We start from the raw sequence: 24,250 nt of genomic DNA, 5'->3' as shown, positions 1-24,250 counted from the left end.
CCTAGGTCGACGCTCAACCGCTGAGCCACGCACCACCAGACTTTGGTTTTAAATTTTAAACACAATATTTATGTGATCACATAGACGGAATTGAAATAACTCAAGTTATGTTTCTTTCTCTTTATTAGTACTGTGTTGTTACTGTTTACTTCAAATCCACTGATTAAATGCAGGAAAATGTAGCACCACAGGGTTTGGAAGCAGAATTGAGCTTTCATTGAGCTAAAAAGCAAATTCAAATTGTGATGAATTTACTATTTAAAAAATGTGAATATTCTAAAAAGTAGAATCTGTGTGGTTCAAGGACTCACTGTATGAGAATTTTCCAAATTAACTTTCTTAAAGAATATATGAAAAATAAAATATTTGTTAAGGCATGTGCCTGTCTATTTAAATAACACATTTATCACTGTCTTTATTTACAATTCCCAGTTTATATTGATAAGATAATGTTCAGTTGGTTTTATTTTCACTCATAAATTCTCTGTAGAATGTGTGTACCCACCACCTCAATTTTAGCAAGCCACTGGGCCACACCCACTTAAGGAACCCCTCCTTCCTCTGGGGAAAGAGGTGGGATTGGTTGGTAAATACTATAGTAGGTCAGCTGGAGGCAATGAGCCCTACACAGCATTAGAATCAAATTCTTCTACTAACTCTAATCTGTGCCCATTAAACTGTAGCACAGCCAAATCATTTCCTTTTTTAAGTTTACCTATCACTAAATCATAATTTGATGATATTCTGCTGTATCAACAGTAAGGGAGTCATACTCAGCCATAGTCCTTGTCTTCTCTTTATGCCCAGTACAAAAAGAAAATTTCAAATACTTTCAACACACTCATTTCTATCTTTCAAATAATTGAATCTGAAACCACGAGGGAAAGTATTCTTTTTCTCTCCATGAGTGGATGTGGGCTAGCAAGAGAGAAATTAACCCATATATTCAAAGAACCCGGTCTTCAAATCAGTAGCTTTACTTAGAGGTTGTGGCCACAACAGATATACATCATATAACCCTAAAGCGCTAGATGGGAATGAAGGTTTCCCTAGATTGGGATTAAGTTTTGAGACAATGGTCAAAAGGAAAAAATAGAACTGAAGAGAGTACTGGAAGTGTGCATAGGGTGGACCGCAGCTGGCAGGAAGTTGGAAACGTGCAATTTGAAATGAAGACATTTCTCATAAATACAGGAACGCAAGAGATATGCTGAAGGAACCAAAGGAATTCTTACTAATTAATTAAATGTTTTGTAGATTGCTACTTTTCTGTACAGATTGGCTGAGGAAGATATGGGTGATATTTCAGGAAAATGATGTTGTAATTCTAGTGATTATGCAGGTGATTTTGGACACTTCTGGAAAGAACAGAAAGTAGAGCTAATGAGAATGTGGTTCTTCTGATCCTTTGTGGCTGCAGGTGTTCAGACAAAATTTCAACTTGGTGTATTCAGTGGAAAATATTTCACACTGAGATAACCTATATAAAATATTTTCAAATGAAAAAGCTACTAGAATTAGGATGCGTTGGCACTCTTTTTTCCTATCTTTAAAGACACATCAGAACCTGTATAGCACTGGTCTAGGATAGGACTAGAACACTTTGATGTGGTTAAGGTGGGGAAAAATGCATTTTTTCTTTATAGGTTCCTGCCTTAGCCTATTTTGATAAGGAAAACTTTTACACATCTATATTTTTCAAAAGTGTTATAGTTAGCAAGAATAATTTATATTCTTAAGGTAAACCCTAACTAGAGAGACTTTACAGACTTAACATGATGAAGACTCTGTCAAAAAGAGTAAGAAAATGGAGGGTGGTGGTGTGGATCCACCTTACCTACCCCAAAACTCTGGCCCCAATAACCGTGCTCACAGTCCCCAGCTGTGCTCCAAGTTGGACCACAAAGAGCCTGGCTGTCCCCTCAACCTCATCCTTCCCACTCCAGCAATGGAACAGGGGGAAAAGGTTAGTGGAAACAGCTGAAGTAACAGTCCAATGAATCTCATGACTTTAGTATATTTAGGTCCAGGACGTGGCAAAATGTGTTGTAGAATGTGATGTGAATACGTAAAAGGGGAGAGTGAGATAAGGGTATGCGATTCTTGGCATCCAAAGATGCAACAGCTGCCCATAGGAACCATCAATCAAAGCAATGGCATAGGCTAAGAGACAGATTTTCCCTTTACTGCCATTTGATTTGCTTATAAGAATATTTTTAACAAAAAATAATTATATGTCCATTTGTTCAAATATAAAAAGGTATGTTATTGAAAATCAATGAGATATTTGCAAATATGTATTTAACTTTGTTCACGGGCCAGTAACTTAAGTAACTAGACTTTATTTTTCCTTCACCCTCCCATTCCATACCACTTGTCTTCGTCCATTCAGGCTGCTGTAACAAATACCATAGACTGGGTGACTTACAAACAACAGAAAACTATTTCTTACAGTTATGGAGTCTGGGGAGTCCAAGATTAAGGCACTGGAAAATTCAGTGCCCCGTGAAAGGCAGCTCCCTGATTCATAGATGGCCTTGCTTTTGACGTGACTTTGCATGATGAAAGTGGCAAGGGAGGTCTCTGGGATCTTTTTTATAAGGGCACTAGTTGCATTCATGAGGACTCAACCTTCATCACCTAATTATCTCCCAAATGCTCTACCTCCAAATACCATCAATAATGGGAGTTCGGTTTCAACACATGACTTTTGGGAGGAGGGCATGTAAACATTCTGTCAGTAACACTAAGCAACCTCACTCCATTATTTCTGTGACTATATTCATTAAAAAAAATAAATATGGTCATAATTATTGAGTTAACATTGCTGTATCTGACGTATCATTGTTTAGTATTTTTTAACCCTTTAATTCAATATTACTCTCCTACAGAGCCTTTTAGAATTTTTGTTGTTGTTAATTGTCTAGCTTCCACCATGAAATTTTAATACCATGTGTATACTCTATATCTGTTTATATACGGTGATCCTTTGGAAGACCACAAACCATTATAATATCTAAGATATGTTTGCCCCAAAGAACAAAATTTTCACCCTTAAGGGCGATATGGATTCCCTTTGAGAATGCATAGTTTAAATAATTTCTTTGGTAAGGTGCATATTACATTATTTTCTATGACACTGCTAATATAAAAACAAATATATCTCTGCCAATTAATTTTTATGTGTATTATTTAAACCTCATTACTTTCACCAATTTAAAAAGTGATCTTAGTTTACTAGGTTCTGGCAGGAAGAAGTAGGAGGACAGGTGGGGAGGTGATGGAATTCCCCATCACCCTTGGGTAGGACACAATTTTATATGCTTATTCTTAGAAAATATTATCAAAATGAGCCTATATATAATTGACAATGACCATAATAAAAGCAGTTAAATTGCCTAAAGAAATATTAAGAGAAATAATTAATCCCTTAAAAAGCAGCTTGATTCATTCATTAGTATCCTCATTCACATCTGTTCCATTATATGTCTTTTATAGAATGTTGAAAAATAGACAAATATTCTCTTCACCCTGGAAAGTCCCACAGGGTGTCAATAATTTTCTTCTGAGTTCTTAATGAGAGGCTTAAATTTCAATAAAGAATGTTTTTCCATTAGGGAACTCATGAAGAGTTTGTAGCAATTTATTCCCAGACAATATGGTATGACATCATTATACCAAAATTTTTCACTAATTTCACTCAAATAATTCAATAAAAAAATACCTTTGTGAACAGTTTTCATAGAATTGATGTGATCCTTATAACATCAATTAATTGATACCTGTCTCTTTTTAAAAACAGCTTGCCACATAGTATGTTGTTGAATTCACAATGTTACTTTTAACAATTTAATCATATCAATGCTTCAGTCAGAACAAAGTAAACTAATGGGCCTATTAATGCCATTGTAAATTATATTGTGATATAATTTATGATGTGTTATCTTTTTAACATATAATTTAACTCCTTTTTAATTGTAATACTTTGACACATAAATGTTCTATATATGTAGGGTGAAATGGAATATTTAGAGACTAATTTAAACACTTTGGTAAAAACAATCTCTGAATTCAGTAAGATAATCCTATCAAATTCTATCAAAAGCAATTTTTACTGTTTAAATTTCTAGATGATTCCCCTGGTAATATATTTTTGGGTGCATAAAATATGCTAAAGTAACATAAGATAATAACCATGATTTAATATTAGTTATGTACTTTTAAAAATGATGAACATATTCTATAATAAATCAAACCCTAAGCTTTTGATAATACATTTGCTTATTAAATGTAAATATATGAAAATTCAAGTAAATGGCCATTGAACGCACTTCTAAGAACAGGGACTCTGGCTTTAAGTTGCTAACTTTGAACCTGGACTATAGCATCTTCTGTCTAGATGACCTTTGGCTATAATAATTAGTCATTCATCATTTTTTTCTTTTGTTTTCATTGTGAAAGAGGGATATTAATAGCAACTATATAGAAAGAAACCAAACACAAAAGAGTTTTTATTGTATTATTCCATTTATATAAAATTTTAGGGCAGGCCAAACTAATCTGTGATAAAAATCAGAGTAGATAACTCTTGTTGATAGGGGCTACTGGTGAAAACAGCACAAAGTTTTTGTGGTGAAAGAATGATCATGATAGAGATATGAATTATATGGTTGTATGCATTTGTCTACAGTCATCAAAGTTTGCCCTTAGTATCTCCTAATTTCATTATATATAAATAATACCTCAATATTTTAAAAATGATGATGATGATAAAAAATATTAAATGCAAATTCAGTCTAGTATAGAGCAAATGTATCATAATAATCAAATGATCAGTGACTATCCTGGAGGTCAGGGCTTGGTTGTGGCCTTACTTTGCCTCTCATGATACTGGCAATTACTAGCTTTGAGCCCATCCTTCCTTTTAGCACTCCACAAATATTTTTGCATGACTTCATGGGCACATACATCAAGGTTGAGCAAGACATAACCTCTGCTTCAAGGAACTGAAAGTGGGGAAAATGTTGACATTTCTTAGTTTGCCTCCCCACCTTGTGGAAGGCAAGTTTGATGATCATATGTGCTCTTTAAGCTTAAGCTAAGTAGGAGAACTTGTTGTTCGTACAACAAAAACAGTGCTAGTCTGCCCTTAGGTACATCTGGATCTAGACACTAAAAATGTGGTATTTTGGCTCATATTTTCCTCTGTTCATCTATCAGCTCTGCTTTTCTTGGTATATTGTTTCTTTCTGATTCCTTCATGAGGCCAGAAATACGTGTGGCAATTCACTTACTGACACTCACAAGTATCTGTCTTAAAGAAAAGAAGGGCCTTTATTTCCCAGGATACTTATGCCCAAACTAGAGAGACCCTTGCTACCTAGCAATGTGGCATGGACAGTGGGTAGAATTATCTTCATACAAATCCTGTGGAATAGATTTCCAAGAACTAGATGACGGGGACACTGATCACACCAAAAACATCTGCCACACACACTCTCCCACACCGAGGCAGCCTAGTATGAGAAGCAGAAACTGTGAAGCCGGGAAGCTGGGTACAACGGCCAGTTTTTCAATTTATTTGCTGTGTGATTTGCTTAAAATCTCAGTGCTTCGCTTCCATTATTTTAAAGAGTATGATGCAATATCCCCTTACCTATGCCAGTTTGGGAAACATTATCAAGATATATACGGACAAAACTGCAGCGTGCTATAACAATAGATGTACAATAGATATCTGCTTGCCTTGTTGCAAGAGAAAGTTGATTTCAATCAAAATTACAGTGTTCAAATGTAACATCTAATAAATGTCAAGTTATATTTTAGCTAAAATTTGCTAAATGCAAGTTATTATCATGGTTTTAAAGTACTGCAGTATCAAAGGAGTCTTTTTCATTCCACTCTGGAATATGATTATATTTCTAGAGCACTTTGGAAACCTAGAGACTTCAGGAAAGGCCATTCTCTTTGGTCTCTTTATAGGGCTGCATATAAATAGTTGGTCACTGCGATACTTGTTTTATGTTTTAGTAGCAATGGTGAAAGCATATGTATCCCAACTGATTTCTTGGGTTACATCTTGATAAAAAGTAAGAATACTTTATCACCACACTTTATGCCACAGGTAATTTCCTTTGGATCCTAAGAGAGTTCAGCAATTTTACACTTTTCACTTGAGAGAGCTGCTTCTGATGTTAAAAACAAAACAAAAATAAAACACCACCAACAAAAAAAGTTACATCCATCCAAAGACTTGCTCTGGTCAAGTGCAGCACAGCTGTAAAATGTAAATGAAGGGCTGGAGTCAAATATTTCCTAATTGCCTGTTTTAACACCGTCTGTTCATTTGCTGCATTTGGTAATGTGCCACTAAATATGTAAAAACAAGTTAGTTACACTGTATTACTCAAAAAAGATGTCATGTTTAGTAAAGATCATGGAAATTTGTTTATATTGGCTTCCAGAAATATATTAACACAATAAAAACATTTATCAGTGAATTTTAAATGCATCCCATTCCTCTTCATATTCTGATTTATTTTGGTTTTGTTAATATGTAGAGTATTGAAAATAAGGAGGTTTACTTTGATGCACTGGAAAATATATGACATTACTTACAAGAGAAAAATAATAATAGCCACCATTATTGAACAATTAATGCTTTCTTGCCCCTCACGGGTTCCTGCAATGCTCCATTTTTGTCTACCAGTGGGAGAAAGTTCTTAAAGTTTAGACAGTGACTATCTTATGACCAGTTAAAGATGAAAAGTAAACCTAAACCGAGTACTTTTCTCCATGCAGACAAAATTATTGATGTTTGAGTTCACTCACTGAATTCATGCATCTTTGTGTGTGTATGCAAAGCTAATGACTAAAAGAATATTTTTTAGCCTCAGAAAATGTCTGTTCTGTTGTTCTTTTCTCTAAATAATGAGAAATCAACTTTGGTCCAAGAATCACAGGAGATATGGTTCCTTTTTGCTGGACAAGAAGTTAATTAGGGAAAGGGAAAAGCTAATAAAAATAATTGAGTGCCAACCAAATGCCAGCTGCTTATCAAATATCAAGTACAGTGGCAGGCATAGTAGTGGAGAGCTTAAATCAACAGGCTGTGGAGTCAGACATAATTCAAATTCTAGCCTCCTTTATGGTGAACTTAGGCAAGTTTCTTCTCTTATAAGAACCGTTTTCTCAAGTGTAAAATAGAAATAATACTGTCACCTACATGTAGTGATTTCTGTAAGAATTAAATAGTGTACAAAAGTCTTAAGTATCTAAAATGTACTCAATAAAGTGCTTTCTATCATTATTATTATTATTTGGTTAAATCATCACAGAAATCCTGAGACATATATGTTGTCCATCTTAAACACATTAAAAAAAGTGAAGTCTAGAAAATTAAAATGACTTGGCCAAAGTTATGCAGCTAGTTAAAGTAACTTAAACCTGAATCGTTATTTGGGTTTGGGACTGACTGGTTTTGGAACTGCACCCTTGCCTCCTTCCCACTTTCTGGTGCCTGTTAGGCAGTGATTGCTCTTCCCCGGGGCGCGTACAGTTCACAGTGTAGAAAATGGGCAGACTGTTCACATGGACAATGTTAAACTTTCAATTTTAATGTACATCACAATAATTATCACTTTACAGCTACTTCCTCTATCTGCCGGGCACAGCATAGGAATAAAAAGAATTATCCCACTTAATTTGCAGAACATCCTGAAACGTATATATCTTTCATTTTGTTTTATAATGAGAAAAGTGATCACAGAGAAAGTGATTTGCTTATGATCAGACAACCAATGTGAGGAAAATCCATTACTTGAAACCATGTCGATCACATTCTAAAGTTTATGATATAAGAAAAAGCAACACTGCTCCCCATGTGGGTCCAGCAAATAAGGTTACATTTGTATTTTCAAGAATTGTTCTTGCCAACATGAACTGTTACATTCGCCTCTACTGTTTTAAATATATATATATATTGATTTCAGAGAGAGAGAGAGAGAGAGAGAGAGAGACAAACACCAATGATGAGAGAGTCATTGGTTGGCTGCCTCCTGCACGCCCCCTGACTGGGAATCGAACTGCGATCTCCTGGATCCTAGGTCAATGCTCAACCGCTGAGCCACTCTGGCCGGGCTTCACCTCTACTCAAAAAATTTTTACTGGATCTTACAACACATACAATTACGACTTTCAGCTTTTATGGCCCCAGTAACAAAACACTTAATAGGTGGGAAATTTAAAAAGCAAACTATCTCCTTCTGTTTGGTATCCTTAGAAGCAATCCGGGTGCTAAAATTGTTGCAGTTTTCTGATAGTTTTGAAGTGAACCAGTCTTGAGGCAGCATGAGATGCTGGAACTTGAACACTTTCAGAGGAGCAGTATTGGTGCCAACCAAAATCTAGGCTTATATATTGGGATATGATCATATATAAAGAATAGGGCAAGGATTTAGGTTACATGTACATCCCTATGAATTCTGGATATGCTTAGCCAGACCTCAAAATTATATGTGCCATTTTTTTTTTTTTTTTGCAATAAATTCATATAAAATTGAATAGCCTATTCATAAATATCCTCAATCCATACTCCATCAGTTCTGGTTTACTGGTTGGATCCTTTGCAATGCACCAACCCCTTTCTTACTAAGTTGGGACTCCCTGGTTAGAACAAGCAAATTATAAAAAGTTTGTTACCAATAGAATCTAAATAGTTTTTTGTGTTTTTTAAAAATTATTGCGTGGTGGATAGAGGGTGAGATTCTGTGGTAGACTGCATTCTTACTTAAAATTAATTGAAAGGTGACATTAATGACTCAATTCATATACAAGAAAAACACTTTCAGTACTTCAAGACAGGTATAAACTATGCAAATTACTACCTAGTATCATTTTTATTATAGTGTATGTTAAAAAGAAAATGTGTGTAACCTACAGTACTAAGAATTTATTTTTTATTTAGTTTTCTCCTTTTTTTATTAAATTTATTGGGCTGACACTGCTTAATAAGATCTTACAGGTTTCAAGTGTACATTTCTATGATACATGATCTGAGTATTGCATTATGTGTCCACCACCCAAAATCAAATCATCTTCCCTCACCATATATTTGACCCCCTTTACCCTTTCCTACCTCCCACTACTCCCTTCCCTCTGTAACCACCACACTGTTGTCTGTGTCTATGAGTTTCAGTTTTACATCCCACATATGAGTGAAATCATATGGTTCATAGCTCTTTCTGACTTATTTTGCTTAGCATAGTATTCTTAAGGTCCATCCATATTGTTGCAAATGGCAGTATTTCATCTTTTCTTATGGCTGGTTAGTATTTCATAGTATATATGTTATACATCTTTTTTCCCCAATCCTGTATCGAAGAACACTTTGGTCGTCTCCATGTCTTAGCCACCATGAATAACGCTGCATTGAACATAGGGGTGCATGTATCTTTGCCAATAAATGTTTTCAAGTTTTTCAAGTACTCAGAAGAGGGGTTGCTGGGTCATATGGTAACTCTATTCATAATTTTTGAGGAATCGCCATACTGTTTTCCATAGTGGCTGTACCAGTTTACATTCCCAGCAACAACGAATAAGGGTTCCTTTTTCTGCACAACCTTTCTAACACTTTTTATTACCTGTTTTATTGATAATAGCCATTCCAGCAGGTATGAGGTGGTATCTCATTGTAGTTTTGATTTGCATTTCCCAGTAGCTTGTGAAGATGAGCATTTTTTCATGTATCTGTTGGCCATTTGTATGTCTTCTTGGGAGAAGTATCTGTTCAGATCCTCTGCCTATTTTTTTAATTGGATTGTTTGAGTTGTATGATGTATTTATATATTTTGGATATTAACTCCTTGTCAGAGCCGTTATTTGCAAATATCATTTCCCATTCAGTTGGTTGCCTTTTAGTTTTGTTGGTGGTTGTGTGTGTTTTTTTGCTGTGCAGAAGCTTTTTCGTTTGATGTAGTCCCATTCATGTATTTTTGCCTTTACTTCCCTTGCCTTTGGGGTCAAATTCATAAAATATTCTCTACAACCAAGGTCCATAAGTTTAGTACCTATGTTTTCTTGTATTTAATGTATTGTTTCAGATCTTATATTTAGGTCTTTGATGCATTTTGAATTTATTTTTCTAGATATGGACAAATTGTAATCTAGTTTCATTCATGTGACTCTCCAATTTTCCCAGCACCATTTATTTGTGTATTTTTGGCTCTTTAATTTTTGTCAAAATTATTTGCCCATATACTTTTGGTTTTATTTCTGGGCTCTTATTCCTGTTCCATTTGTTTGTATGCTTGTTTTTCTTCCAATGCTATGCTGTTTAGTAAGACTTTAAATAAGGGTTTTGATATGCATGATATTATTATATAAAAGGAGTTGATAGGTAGCACAGAATGAGACCTCCAGAACCAGTGTCAGCACTTTGATGTTCACTTGCTCTCAGTTGTTAAATATTGGAATATCATATTGATTTCTCTATTAGCATACTTTTTCATATGCAAACACAGAGATGCTTCATATTTAAATGCATCACCCAAGAGCTATTCTATTTACACTCCAGCTCCTTTTCTCTTCTCTTTTCCTATTGGGGATTTGTATGATTTCTCTGAGGCATGTTTAATAAGCCAAGAGGAATTTGACTTGTCTATCATAATAACTTAGATAAACTTGGAGACTGGTGAATGGTAATATACCTGCTGAGAAATGAACAAGAAAACTATAAAATTTATATATACAGTTGGCCCTTGAACACTCTACTAGGGGTGCCAACTCCCTGCAAAGTCAAATATCTGTGGATATCAAAATCCATGGATGCTCATCTACTTTATATAAAATGGTGTAGATCAACGCACCCACTTGCCCCTCCTCATTTGTGGACTCCCAACTTTACAGGTAGATCAAAAACATTACAGGTACTTATTGTAAAAACTGCACATATAAGTGGATCCATGAATTTCAAAACCATATTTTTCGAGGATCAACTGTATACAGTTTAATCTAGAAGTAGGTATCTTAGGCATAAAGTGGTAGTTGGTTCATGTTGCAGTGGTCATTTCATAAGCTTCTTTGTCTCAACCAAAGCAAGGACAAAACCACCTCCAGCCTCCAAAGAATTTATGAAATGAGAGAACATACTGGTGTTGTTAGACCAAATAGCTAAAACATTTCCACTGTGACATCATATCCTGTTTAGAGAGAGAAAATTTGTGGTCATATTGCCAAACCTTAACTCTTCTTTGGATATCAAAAATTTGATATCAAGAATATGGAAAATGTTTTCTTCTACCTACTAGTTCTTGTCTTTTGGGAATCCAATGGATGAGAGGGGGGATATCTGATTTTTTATTTTAGTCATCCAAGTCCAGCTAAATGTCTCAGGTTTGCTATTATATGCAAGCTAGGCTTCTCAAAACCATATCTTTGGTACTATGCTCCCATTTGCTTGTTCTAATCCTCATAACTATGCTGCCCAGGAACTTGTCAATGGCTTTCTCTATGAGGGAAGCACATGGAAATCAATGGGCCTGGAAGGGTACATAAGGTAGCTGGATGGGACTAAGAAAAATGTCTAGAATCATCTTTATGTGAGGTGATTTCCTTGGGAGCTTGTCAACAGCTAGCTAATTCTGTGGGACAGAGATACAGGGAAACCAGAGAACCGGGGCTAAAATAAAAATAAAGGGAGACATTTTATAAGAATGGGGCATGTTGGATATAGTAGCAGAATACTTTTTAGAAGTAACCATGTGGGATATTGGAAAAAGTAGTAACAGGATTGGTCCTGAAATATTAAAACTTTTAATTCTGATTTCCAACATCTGCTTTGCAAAGTTTCTTGGATTGGATGGTGACTGCTCTTGTATTGACTCAGTGTCAGTGTGCCAAAATGAGAGTTGGACTTGATTATTGTGATCTTTGCTGATGTCTTCAAAAGAGTCATCACTATAAACAAAAGTGCTAGTAGAAAAGCCCACCAAAGAAAGACAATCAATACTCAGATTCTCTACCCTGACAACACTAGGAACCTAGGAGTTTGGGAGGATGGAGAGTTGAGAAATAGTACTGTCCCTCTGCTTTCATAAGTGCTTTGATCTTAGAAGGCAGAAGGATGTTAGTAGAATGAAAAGTTTGGAGACTAGTTTCATTTTGGATGGCTCTACAGATACCTTTTGTGTGACTAAAGATTACATATGGTAACAGAATGTTGTCTTCTGGCATCAGAGAAGGTTAATGGCCAATGAGGAATAAAATTCTAATTGATTAGTCATGAATAGAGAATGGAAGGGTATAATATCTCTCTTTTATTATTCTTGAGTAGTTATATCACATAATAAAAAGGCCTTATATTTGATTCTTCCCTAAGATCAGAAGTTGACTGGGAAAAGACAAACAGGGCTTTCTACAAGATTAATGAACATAATGATTCTCTTTGCATTGCTTAGTAATGAATCAGTTTGTCCTGTTCCAAGCAGTAGGGGAATATGTGAAGGGTTTCAGAATCTTTCAAGGTTTCCAGTAATTCCAGTGCAACTACTGAACAACTGGTACCCAAGCTCAGGCTGCTATTTCATTATTTTTAGAGATACTCAAAAACTCTCTGCATAAAAATATAGGACATATTGTGGGAAAATTCTTGTGTTAGAGAATAGTGTTATTTCCAGCTGTGTCTGGCCCAAACATTCCTCACCAAAGGATGACAAGAGAGCAGGAGATTATTTTTTTTTTCATTCTGTAATTTTCTTATAATTCTAGTTGGCAGATTTGATCCATTATAGAGTTTGTCTGAGTCTTTTCAGTGTAATCTACCCCCTCACAATTTTTGGCATGTACTTTGACATTAGCAAAGTTATATATATATATAACCTAGGAGTATATGTATATGTATATGTATATGTATATATGTATATATATTATATCTAGCAACTCCATGATGGTTCTCATAGCAGCTACCCAAATCCTAGAGGTTCTGGTCTTGGCTGGCAGAGCCAGGAAGAGGCACTAAAAGAGCCAGGAAAAGTCTGATTGTAAGTATAAGACTTTTTGTCATCACCAAAGTTCAAATTCTTAGGCAAATCTGTGTTCTTGAAGTTGTGGGAGAAAACCAGTTTGCTATTTTCTGTACAAGACACTTTAAATTTCTGAAAATATTGGAATGCATAGGTTTAATCTGGAGGTTGATATTATACCCAATTTCCCAATCTAAGGTGAATGCCTAAAGAAAAAAACTGATAAATGTGTGGGACAAATGTCTTAAACCCTACACTGAATTATTTCTAAAGCAGCAAACAGGAAATATACAACTAAAACAATTACATTCTTTACCTGTATCCATGAAAGATGACTAAAAGGTATCTAATTCAAAATTCATATCAACATTTTTCAAAATTTCCTTTTTCCTATCCAATTTATTTGACAAATGTCTTCTGCAGCTCCTCATATATCTAAATCCCAATCCAACAATCTCTCATCTCACAAGAGTTGTTCTTCTTCTTTTCTGCTTCCTCCTTTTCTTAAAACTTTAGTTAAGTTGAGTAACCTCGCCTCTTTTCCATTAATTAATAGCATTTTTTAAATTTAGAATACCAAACAGTGATGAAAAACAAATAGACACAGTGGTTTTAGAGGTCAGAAATGAGATAACAACTCTTAATTTCATACGATTTTTTTTTCCAATTTCTACATATATTTGTCACCTAAAAACTTTCTGATGTTAATTATGAAAGTTGAGGGAAAAGCCTAAGAAGGTTAGGGATTATGTGGAAAGCCAGCACAGCAATAACCTCTTTAGATCAGCTTTTTTTTTTTTTAAATTATCTTTATTGTTGAAAGTATTACAGGTGTCCCTTTTTTTCCCTATTGGTCCCCTCCACCCCGCATCAGCCCCCCTCCTAGGCCTTCACCACACTATTGTCTGTGTCCATGGGTTATGCATTCATGCATATCAATTCATTGATTTTAATCTCTCCCCACCTCCCCGCCCCGCTTCCCCTCTGAGATCCTTCAGTCTGTTCCATGCTTCTATGTCTCTGGATCTATTTTGTTCATCATTTTATTTTGTTCATTAGATTCCAAATATGAGTGAGATCACATAAAACTGAATCAGGAAGAATCAGAACAGACCAATAACAACCAGCATTTTCTTATTTTCACTGTGTGTTACATGAACATCTATGACTGTTCTTAAAGAAATATTTATTTTCCTTCCATTAATGGAGCTCTGTTTTATGGCTTTTATTGCCCACATTCCAGTTCCTCTTAAAGTTTTACCTTGAAGAGTAAGAAACATCTTTTCTCTTCATATATATTCTATAAAGTGCAAAGTGCAAAATATTATAGGTAAGTGTTCACATTTTTAAGACCATTTTTTTTGTTGTTCATTAAAATAAAATAAAGTGGGTTTAAGGTGTTTGGTGAGAAAGCATTTCCACACTGTTTACTGAGGCTGTGAGCATAGCTTCCTGAAAATGGGATTCTGCCTATTACTTGCTCTTATCTTGGGTTTAATGGCATAGTTTTGTTCAAAAAAGGCACAAACACGGTGTCCATAAAGGACTTTGCATTTGAAAATGTGCATTTAGATAACTGTAATGCTAAGTAAATTGGTTGGAACCCCTAAAATACATGGGAAAATTGAGTATACATACTTAACAACGTTGGGTCTGCATTAATTTACCTTTTGAGTGACCTTACAATCACCTTTTTTGGAAGCTCTTGAGGAAATTTAGAATTCATAGTGTGTGTTATCACTCATTCCATTCCTCAGAAACAAGGCTTGATTATACAAATGTGTTTACATCGGTTTAAAATAACTTTTAAACAGTTCTAATGTGGTTACCAACAAAAAAATTGCAGCATTTTATGTAATGTGAAAAAATATCATTTTCTTTTGTTACTTTAAATCGTAGTCCAGTTATTATAATTGTCAATCTCCTCCACATTTATTTTTTTACCATTATATCATTTATCTGTTGTCTTTATAAAAGTTAAGTAAAGACAAAAACAGTTTGTGACTTGTAGAAGTAGTGTTTTTCTGAACTTCTCCCCTATGTTTGCCTTGTCCAGATTCATTGAAACCAGTGTTGGAAGGTGTTTTTCATCATGGCACGTGGTCATCTTCATCCATGTCACACTCTTCTGATAGTGTTCTATCCCATTTTACTGTCTCAGCTCTTTGGTCATATCACCTGAATGTAAGGTTGCCACCAATGTTATACCAGTCATTAAAAAGTTTTGTGATATTTTATTTCCAAAAATAACAGTAAAGTTTAAACATTCCAAAATTATTTAATTTTGGACATAAGATTAAAAATTATTGGTAAAATATAAAAATTAACTTTTAAGATTGCAAACGATAAAAAAAACTTTCCTGCACTTAATATATGAATCAAAGTTAATAAAGTTTAACATTGACATTCTACAGAAGCAGTGATTTTGGCAAGTGACAAATTTCCTCTTGTCACTTATTAAGGAGAATATTTCAGAGCAGGCACACAAGGATAGCATTTCTGAGTATACAGTTACACTTTGCCTTTTGATGAGCTGTTGGGGACCAATAAGTTTCCGTTTATAGAGAAAAGGCCTCTATACTATTATTCTTAGAATTCTCATTATTTTAATTACAGAAACCATAATACTTTTCCCCCAAGGTTAATTTGCTTTAGAATTTTGTAGCTCAATTCTTTTTTATACATTACTTCAATTTCCCTGGAGTGGAAGAAATACTAATCAAAGAAGGGACAGAGAAAAAAAAGTTATAATTAATTAAATACTTAATTCTACATATTGGAGCTTATAGAAAAAGACATAATTATAAAACTTTTAGTTATTGGAAGTAGTTTGAATGAAAAACTGATTGAAAAGTCTGTGCACATTTTTTCAATAATAATCTTTCCTGGAGTTATTTAATAAGTTATTTAAATGTATCCTTATTGAGGCTTATCTCTAATTGACTTGAAAATATATGAGCCACAGATGTTATCTCACAACATTTTAAGTTCCAACTTCAGCTCATTCCCACCTTAGCCCTCTACTCGGTATTAGGTTGCTTTCTACCTACTAGAAAAACACGTACCCTGATCTCATCTCAGCAGAGCAGTCAGCACACGTGCGCCCTTTATGGATTGAACCTTGTCATCCGGCCTCTGGGTATCACCCCTTAATACATCGGAGGTGTTAGTCATGGGAATATGTCCTCATTTCCAATGTTTTCAAGCTCTTAGCAAATGTCCCTTTCTTTATAACTTTAAATATTCTCTTGGGGCTAATATTTTTTTAAAAGATTAATTTAAATTAACTTGGGGGACTAATCTCTTATTCAAACCCTTTGAAAGGAAGTTTAATTGGAACCTACATGTGCTCCTCACTTTCATCCCCTCCGTTTGGCTTTCATTCTTGTCCTACCATATAGAGCAAAGCCCCCATTTAAAGGCGTCTATAGGTTCTTAGAGACGCAACGAGCCATATAACAAAACTGATTTTACCAAAGGCCGATAGATACAAACACGAGTTCCTACGACATATTTCTCGTTACAAACACATCAGCGAACTTCTAACTAGAAACCCAAAGCACTTTTAATATTAGATGTTGGAATACATGTGAGCTATACATACAATTAAGAAAGAAGAATCAAAACAAGTAAGGTAATGATTTTGCCACCTGCTTTTTCAAGTTCAGGCTCTCAGGTGGCCAGAGCCTCTCCGGGCAGGTCAAGGTGCAAGGCGGAGTTATTTGAGGATGTGTTTGGCACACTGAGACTGGAAATCAAGGAAGACAAAGTGTGAGAAACCAGGTGACAGGGCTCTTTACTATTAGCAATTCCCAAGGTCACAGCCCAACTGCAGATTGGGGAGTAAAAGTTTAGGACGAGAATGGAGAAAGGAAGTCCCTGAAAAGGACAATAAATGAACTCAGGAAATGAGAATGTTTGAGGAAGCAGAAAATAAAATGAAGACATGGTAAAAGTAAACAGGCCAAAAAAATGTGTCAGCAAAAAACAATAACAACATTGTATCCTGTTACTACTACTATTAATACCAGCATCATCTTCAAAACAATCCATGAGTGGAATATGAGACAAGTTAAATTGACCATAGTAGTGGAATTTTCCTGTTATTTTTTTTTAAATATAGAGTCAATTTATGGAGAAAATGCAGGGGAATACTACTAAGGGGCATAGAAGAAAATGTAGCTGACTGAAGGTGAGATGTAAAAGTGGGAATGTAAAATGTAGGAACGTGTATATCAATAATAGCCTTGTCTTATAATGTGGAAATACTGACCGTAAAATAAACAGATTGAATATATATTTTAAAATTAGAAATGTAACCCGAAGAATAATTAAAATAATATATGTAATAACAATTGTAAATACTAAATTTGCTAAAAATTAAAAGAAATATATTTAAATTTCATAGACCATATTATTATGTATCAATCTGTTATAAAATGTAAACTTTTAAAAAAGAGATAAATATAACAGGAATGATTAAACAGATATTACCTATATCTAATTAAATAATAATGACAAGTATCTTCTGTCTCATTATACAGTAGAATATTTTTACTCTCTGTTTCCTTTTCTAATAATACTTCTCTCAAATGCCTGCAGCAATTAGGCCATTCTTCTTTTCCTGTATGTAGATAAAACTGGACACAGTCCAATTCCAGATCCAGTCTTCTAAGGCCTATGTTACATTGATTCCTGATGTCAATTCAGTGAGCTGACATCAAAATAAATATCCTCACAACAAAAACAGTTAAGTATAAAATAATCAGAATTTTACTTACCAGCAACAGCTAGTTTTCAGACATTTAGGAATTAGATCCTAGGTCTCCAAAAGTGTCCACCCACTTACACATCCTCTAGTTCTGGTGGACTAGCCATTTGTCGATCAGGTTCTTTACACCTAAAAATGTATTATGTAAACTATCCATGTCTAAAATGCCCATCATTTTTAAACATTCTGAAGCACATGGATGTGCCTAGGAAAAGACAGAAATTCTCGCAGTAAAAAGATAACCAAGTATTTGGAAATAAGACAGCTTCAGAACTAGAAATAATTAAAAAAAAATCACCAGAAAAGAGCAGCCAAGTTAAAGAAGATTTTCTTATGTCTTGACTAAAATCAACTCATTTGAATTTTAACTTCAGTTTCACAAGTCCAAATGACCTCTGTGCATTAAAACCACGTTTTGTTTTGTTTTTCTGAAAAAGGAATGCTTAATTTGGAGTTACAAATAATCTTTTTTTATTTCTATGAAGATTGTAATGAAACTGCAGAAAACATGAAACAAAAGGTTGTCCAAATACAGACTTTGCTCATCTCTCTGCATGTTTGGCAGACAATGCAAATGTAAATTTTCACAAATTCTGTTGGGTCTATAAACTTCTTACCAAATACAATTGACCCTTGAGCAACACAGGTGTGAACTATGTTGGTCCACTTAGACATGGATATTTTTCAATGAATACTATAAATGTATGTTCTCTTTCCTATGACTTTCTTAACATTTTGCTTTCTTTACTATAATGTAAGAATACAGTATATAGTACACATAACATACAAAATATGTGTTAATGGACTGTATATGTTATCAGTAAAGCTTCTAGTCAACAGTAGGCTAAAAGTTAAGTTTTGGGAGAGTCAAAAGTTAGATGCATATTTTCAACTGTGGGGTAGAACTCAGCGCTTCAATCCCTGCACTGTGCAAGGGTTAACTATAAAGTAAAAATATCCTTCTTGCTAAATATCCTGCATGCCTATATACAATACTGTCAAAAAGGAGTGGGGTTTCCTTACCTGTTAATATTGAAGCTTTCATAATGAGGTTTTCTTTGCTTTCCTACTTTTCAGTTTCCTTAAGTCATGTAGATACACTTACTAAGATTTCAGCTTTTACAGAAAAGGAAAGAGATAACCTTGTTAGGAATGAGCCTATAAAGTGGTTATCATTTTTGCTGTCCATGAAGATTTTTAAATGTTAGCCTGCCATCAAATCATATTTTCAAAGTGTAGGCACATAGGATGTGCCTCCCTAATTTAGAGACACATTGAGAATGAGAATGGAGTAAAATATTACAGTAAAACAGAAATGCACAATTTGTTTTAACAAAATTATCTTTGAAGATAACCAATAAGAAGTTTAATGTGTTTCAGGAAATTAACTGCTGAAGAATCCACAAACTTGAATTACAAACATGAATTACAAAAGCCCGTGTAGCAGGTTGTGTTATACCTGCTCCATGTCTGAGTTCACCTGCATCTGTGGAAAGCCAGAAAATAGGCTGTGAGACAGAATGACCCCCAGCGAAGGATTGCCAGAGAATTGTAGAGCGTAGAAACAGTGCTGGCCAGATGGGCTTACCAAGGAGTTTACTCTTCTGTCAGGGCTGGGGATTTGTGCATTTTCTGAGTAGCAGGATTTTTAGAGGGTTATGGACAACTGACTGATGTGTATTTTCCATTTAGGTAGATATTTCTGGCTGCTTAACAAGATTCTACTCCCCTTCACCTATAGAACCTCCGTATATGGATGCTCAACTAAGTCACATGTTCTAGCCTTTTTTTTCCCATTGGGTGTTCTCCCATCATTAAGTTATATCTGATGGAAAGCAGAAGTGATGGGTGCAAAGTCTAAGTCTGGCACATGAACATTTCCACAGATTCCTTCAAGCTTTTCCACCTTTTGGCTTTCTGACGTGGCTAATCTTAGACTGACCTTGCAGGGCCCCATGTTAAAGAAGGCAGAGTTTGTAAGAGCATAGACCCTCTGCAACGCTTCAGATGGAGCATGCTACTAATGAAGGCAGAATGTAAATATAGCTCATATATATTTTGGGACCTTTTATTGAAGCAAATTAACTCCTTATAACTATTACATCATTTTTCCTTTTTCCAAATGGAACTGTTTAGTAAGTTTATTATATTTTTGCTCCATCATTGTTGTACTGGTTGTGGAAGGGCAGTTATGTTTATTTTTAATTATATCAGTGAAAAAGTAGCCACCACCTGACCTGATAAAGAGTGCTTACTGCACATCACTAAGAGATCCTAGAAAATGAGCTGGATACAGCGCAGAGGGGCCATGGGGATTTCATCCTTGGAATGGGTGATGAAATAGCTCTACTTGCGGTATGTGGGGAAATGATGCTGACCAGATGACTGGTCTCTACCTATATCTTAGTATCTAATCTTATCTTCTTTCTATTTATAAAATTCCCTGAGTTGTAGTTGGTAATGTAAACGCCGAAACAGAGACTACATTTCCTGGCCATTAAAGGAGGCATCATGCCTAGTGCAAGACCTGTGCAATTGAAATGGTGGATACATGCATCCCTGTGCTTCCTCTTTCCCACTTCCATAGCCTGAGACCCAAAACTAGAAGCCAAACAACATATTTAGGATGGCAGAGCAAACTCACCCACTTGGGTCTTTAGAGTAAAACTCAACCTAAATATTGTTCAAATGACATGGCTTGAAATCAATTAATATGGACACATCTAACTGCAAAAAAGACTTAAAAACAAATTGGTGGTTGCCAAGGGCAGGGGTAGAGTGGGGATGGGGATTATGGGTGAAGGGAGTCAAACTTCCAGTTATGAAATAAGTCCGGAGGATGTAATGTGCAACATAGTGACTATAGTGAAAGTTGCTAAGAGAGTAGATTCTAAATGATCTTGCAGCACAAACACACAAAAATTTTAACAATATGAAGTGATGGATGAGATAACTGTATTTGGTTAATCATTTTGCAATATATATATATATATATATATATATATATATATATATATATAATTATTGCATGAACACCTTAAACTTACACAATGTTGTATATCTATTATATCTCAGTAAAGCAGGGGTAAAATAAAAAGATTGGGAACATATGCTGTTTGCATATGTTCGAGGTTATGTGTACCCAACATCCAGCAACCACTCACTCCAACCATACATATAAAATAGGAGTTAAGTTGCCTCTTTATTGTTGTAACACATTCCCCTCTCCTTCCAAGATGTAATCCTTCTACCAAGGTTGTTGTGTATTCTCACCATATATTAAAAATTGTAATCAATCAAAAGTTGACAGTGCAGAAAAGCAGTTCATGTATTTGTTAAATTTCTTTGAATAGGTTTAAAATTAGCTTTGAAGTTGGCATACAGACATATTTTGTTTGCTATAGTCCTTTAAACTACGTGTTTCAGTTACTATCTTATATATGATTCATATTTTTATATAAACTTATTTCCTTTTTTATGTGCAGTCAAATGATAAAAATACAGCTACTAAATTCCATAAAATCCTCTAAACTAACTCAGAAAATGATGTACCTGGTTTTTTATCTGTTTATCAAAACAACGGTTATGGTGTATTTTTAAAATTAATGAAATTGGAGAATATTTACTACAAACACATAGCAATGCTAAATCTTTACTGAAAGAAAAATTGTTCCTAAATGAATATATTTAAGCCAGCAGCACCACATGATAAATCAGCCAGAGTGTAATCTAGAACATTTCTAAATGGGAAAAGATATAACATTTATATGCTAAATAAAGAATAAGATACTGTTTAAAAAATAACCTATACAGTCTCAGAAACTCTTCAAAGGACTTATAAAAAAGGGTTTGTAAGGTCAATTCTTTAGTTGAAAGAAAAAGTAACTAAAAATTTTACATGAAAACAGAAGTTAGTGTTTTACATTTTAACTGCAGAACTTAATAAATAAATAAAAATTATTTCTGAAAACATTGGTTTTTATAATGGAGATAAATCATTAGAATAAAGAAGTTAATAGTCATTGTTGATATAATGACTTCAAAGGAAGCTTTATCACTGAGTAATAGTAATTTTAACATTTTGCAAAAATAATTTATTTCTTCCAACATAATAATTCTTTTTTTTTACATTTTATTTTTGTTTAAAATATTACAGATGTCCCTTTTTCTCCCCAATGACCCGTTCCACCCCGTTCCTTCCCCTTCCCCAGTCCCTCTCCCCACCATTGTCCATGTCCTTGGGTTGTGCATATTTGCATGTAAATTCTTTGGTTACTCTCTCCCCTTCCACCCACCCGCCCTCCTCCATCCCTCTGACATTCGTCAGCCTCATCTAAGCTTCCATGTCATTGAATCTATTCTGTTCATCAGTTTATTAAGTTCTTTAGATTGGGATATCAGTGTCAACTGCATCTTCATGTGTCAGAGTAAAACATGGATAAATATTAATGTATAATTTCCCTTTCAGTATTAAATAAAGTAAAAAAATAAATACAGTAAGAGAAACAAATCAAAAGCAAAGAAGTGATTTAAAGGCTATCTGAAAGTTACAGTACAGTAGTGAAAGAAACATTGGGCTGACGCATGCAACTTTATTAAAGATGAGTGTAAAATTTCTTAATATAAAATAAAGAATAGCTAAATATATGACTTTTTAAGTGGTCAAATTCTAGTAAGTACAGAGAAAATGTTCATTTTAATTGGACATTTTACTTTAATACTTTGTTTATAATGGTATGCAGGTAAGGATTTTGTGGACTTGTCACAGAGAAAGATTTGCAGTTATTGGGAGTTTTGTTTTATATGTGCTAATCAAAAATTGTCCAGATGAGATTATCCACGATGGACATACAGAGAAAGCATAGCTCTAGGGAGCAATAATGGACATGAGAAATGCTAGTTTTTTGTGATGAATAATTTTTTTTAAACTTCCTTTATATCATAGTAAATTTAACAATGTCCATAATTGGGCATATGTACAGTTGGTATATACAATTATGTATTATATAATACATATTGTATGTAATATATATTTGTAAGATATGTTATATGGTATGTGCACATATACACACATGTGTATGTGTGTGTGTATAATATATACATTGTATATGTATGATCACTAGATTACTACAGATCTAGAGTATAGAGTAACTATGAAAGAAAGTACCGTGAATGGTAATAAAATTTGTTAAAAACATAATAAACTTTTAGAATGTTTCACTTCACAATATAATATGGGAAATATTCATTTAAAAGCAAATATGAAATATGTTTGGACACATATGTTAGACTTGCCATTTCATTTCTGTAGTAAGTTATATTTTGTTCTAATTTTAATACCTTAGCCCCAGCAGGTTGTTTTGATCTATCCTTCCCTTGAATGGCCTCTTCCCTTTCTCCATTCCATTTCACCCACTTCAGACACCTTTGAAATATATTGACATAAAAATCCAATCTATCAGAACAAATACCAGACCATGTCTGATCTCATTTTACAGAAGTTGAGAGAAAGATCTGGCATAAATAGAACTGAATATTATATTCTTAGTCTGTATTTGGTTTATTAAAAAAAAAAAACACACCAAAACACCCAAATAATCACAGTGTTTCCCAGATATTATAACATGCAGTGATTCATTATCATTACATTTGCAGAGTGAATAGAATAAGAGATATAAGCACCTTTAATGTGCACTGAATGAAGATTTACTGCACGGTAAACAACAGCTGCTGTTTTCTGTGTGTGTTATGATCTGATAGACATCTGAATGCAGAGCTTCAATAACTGCACGATAAAGGCAGGCAGCCTGAAGTCTTCAATTAAGGGGAAAAGTCAGATCCTTAAGGTCATTTCTGGAAGAATAGAAACCTGCATTGCAATTAGAGTTTCCACTGGGAGAAATAGCTCAATCTAATCCCATTTATAAATAACAAAAGGAGCAATGATAGCAATTTATCATCAGTCAGTGCAGAGAAAATACAGTGAAAAAGATGACCAGAGAGATTAAAGACAGCATTGGTCTGTGTGCTGGAATTCCTTGCCCAAAATAAATATGGCACCCTCTGGGGACACTATGGTCTGCTTCCACTTAGTTTCTTTCTCATTAAAAGAAATCAAAACCTTTGGAGAATACTTTTTATTGACTTAATGTGGCTATGGTACATTTACCTTTTAAAAAATATTTAATTCTTTTAAGCTAACAAAGATATGAAGAGATCACAGATATTGTGAACATTATTATTTGTCTCATATAAGAGAATGATATATTTTGATTCATTAATGATCTTTATGTTCACATTTCTTCTACACTATTGGCTTATTGTTTATACAACTTTAAAAACTTTAAAATGTCACCTTAAGATACAAAAAAGTATATAAATATATCTAATTAATCACAGTCTACTTTAAATAATATTATATATCTTCACATGTATTGTAAGAACCTTACAATAGCAAACC

The sequence above is a fragment of the Miniopterus natalensis genome, chromosome 4 (assembly GCF_054644295.1).
Source record: "Miniopterus natalensis isolate mMinNat1 chromosome 4, mMinNat1.hap1, whole genome shotgun sequence".
Lineage (NCBI taxonomy): Eukaryota > Metazoa > Chordata > Mammalia > Chiroptera > Miniopteridae > Miniopterus > Miniopterus natalensis.
Note: the sequence above shows the minus strand (reverse complement) of the source record.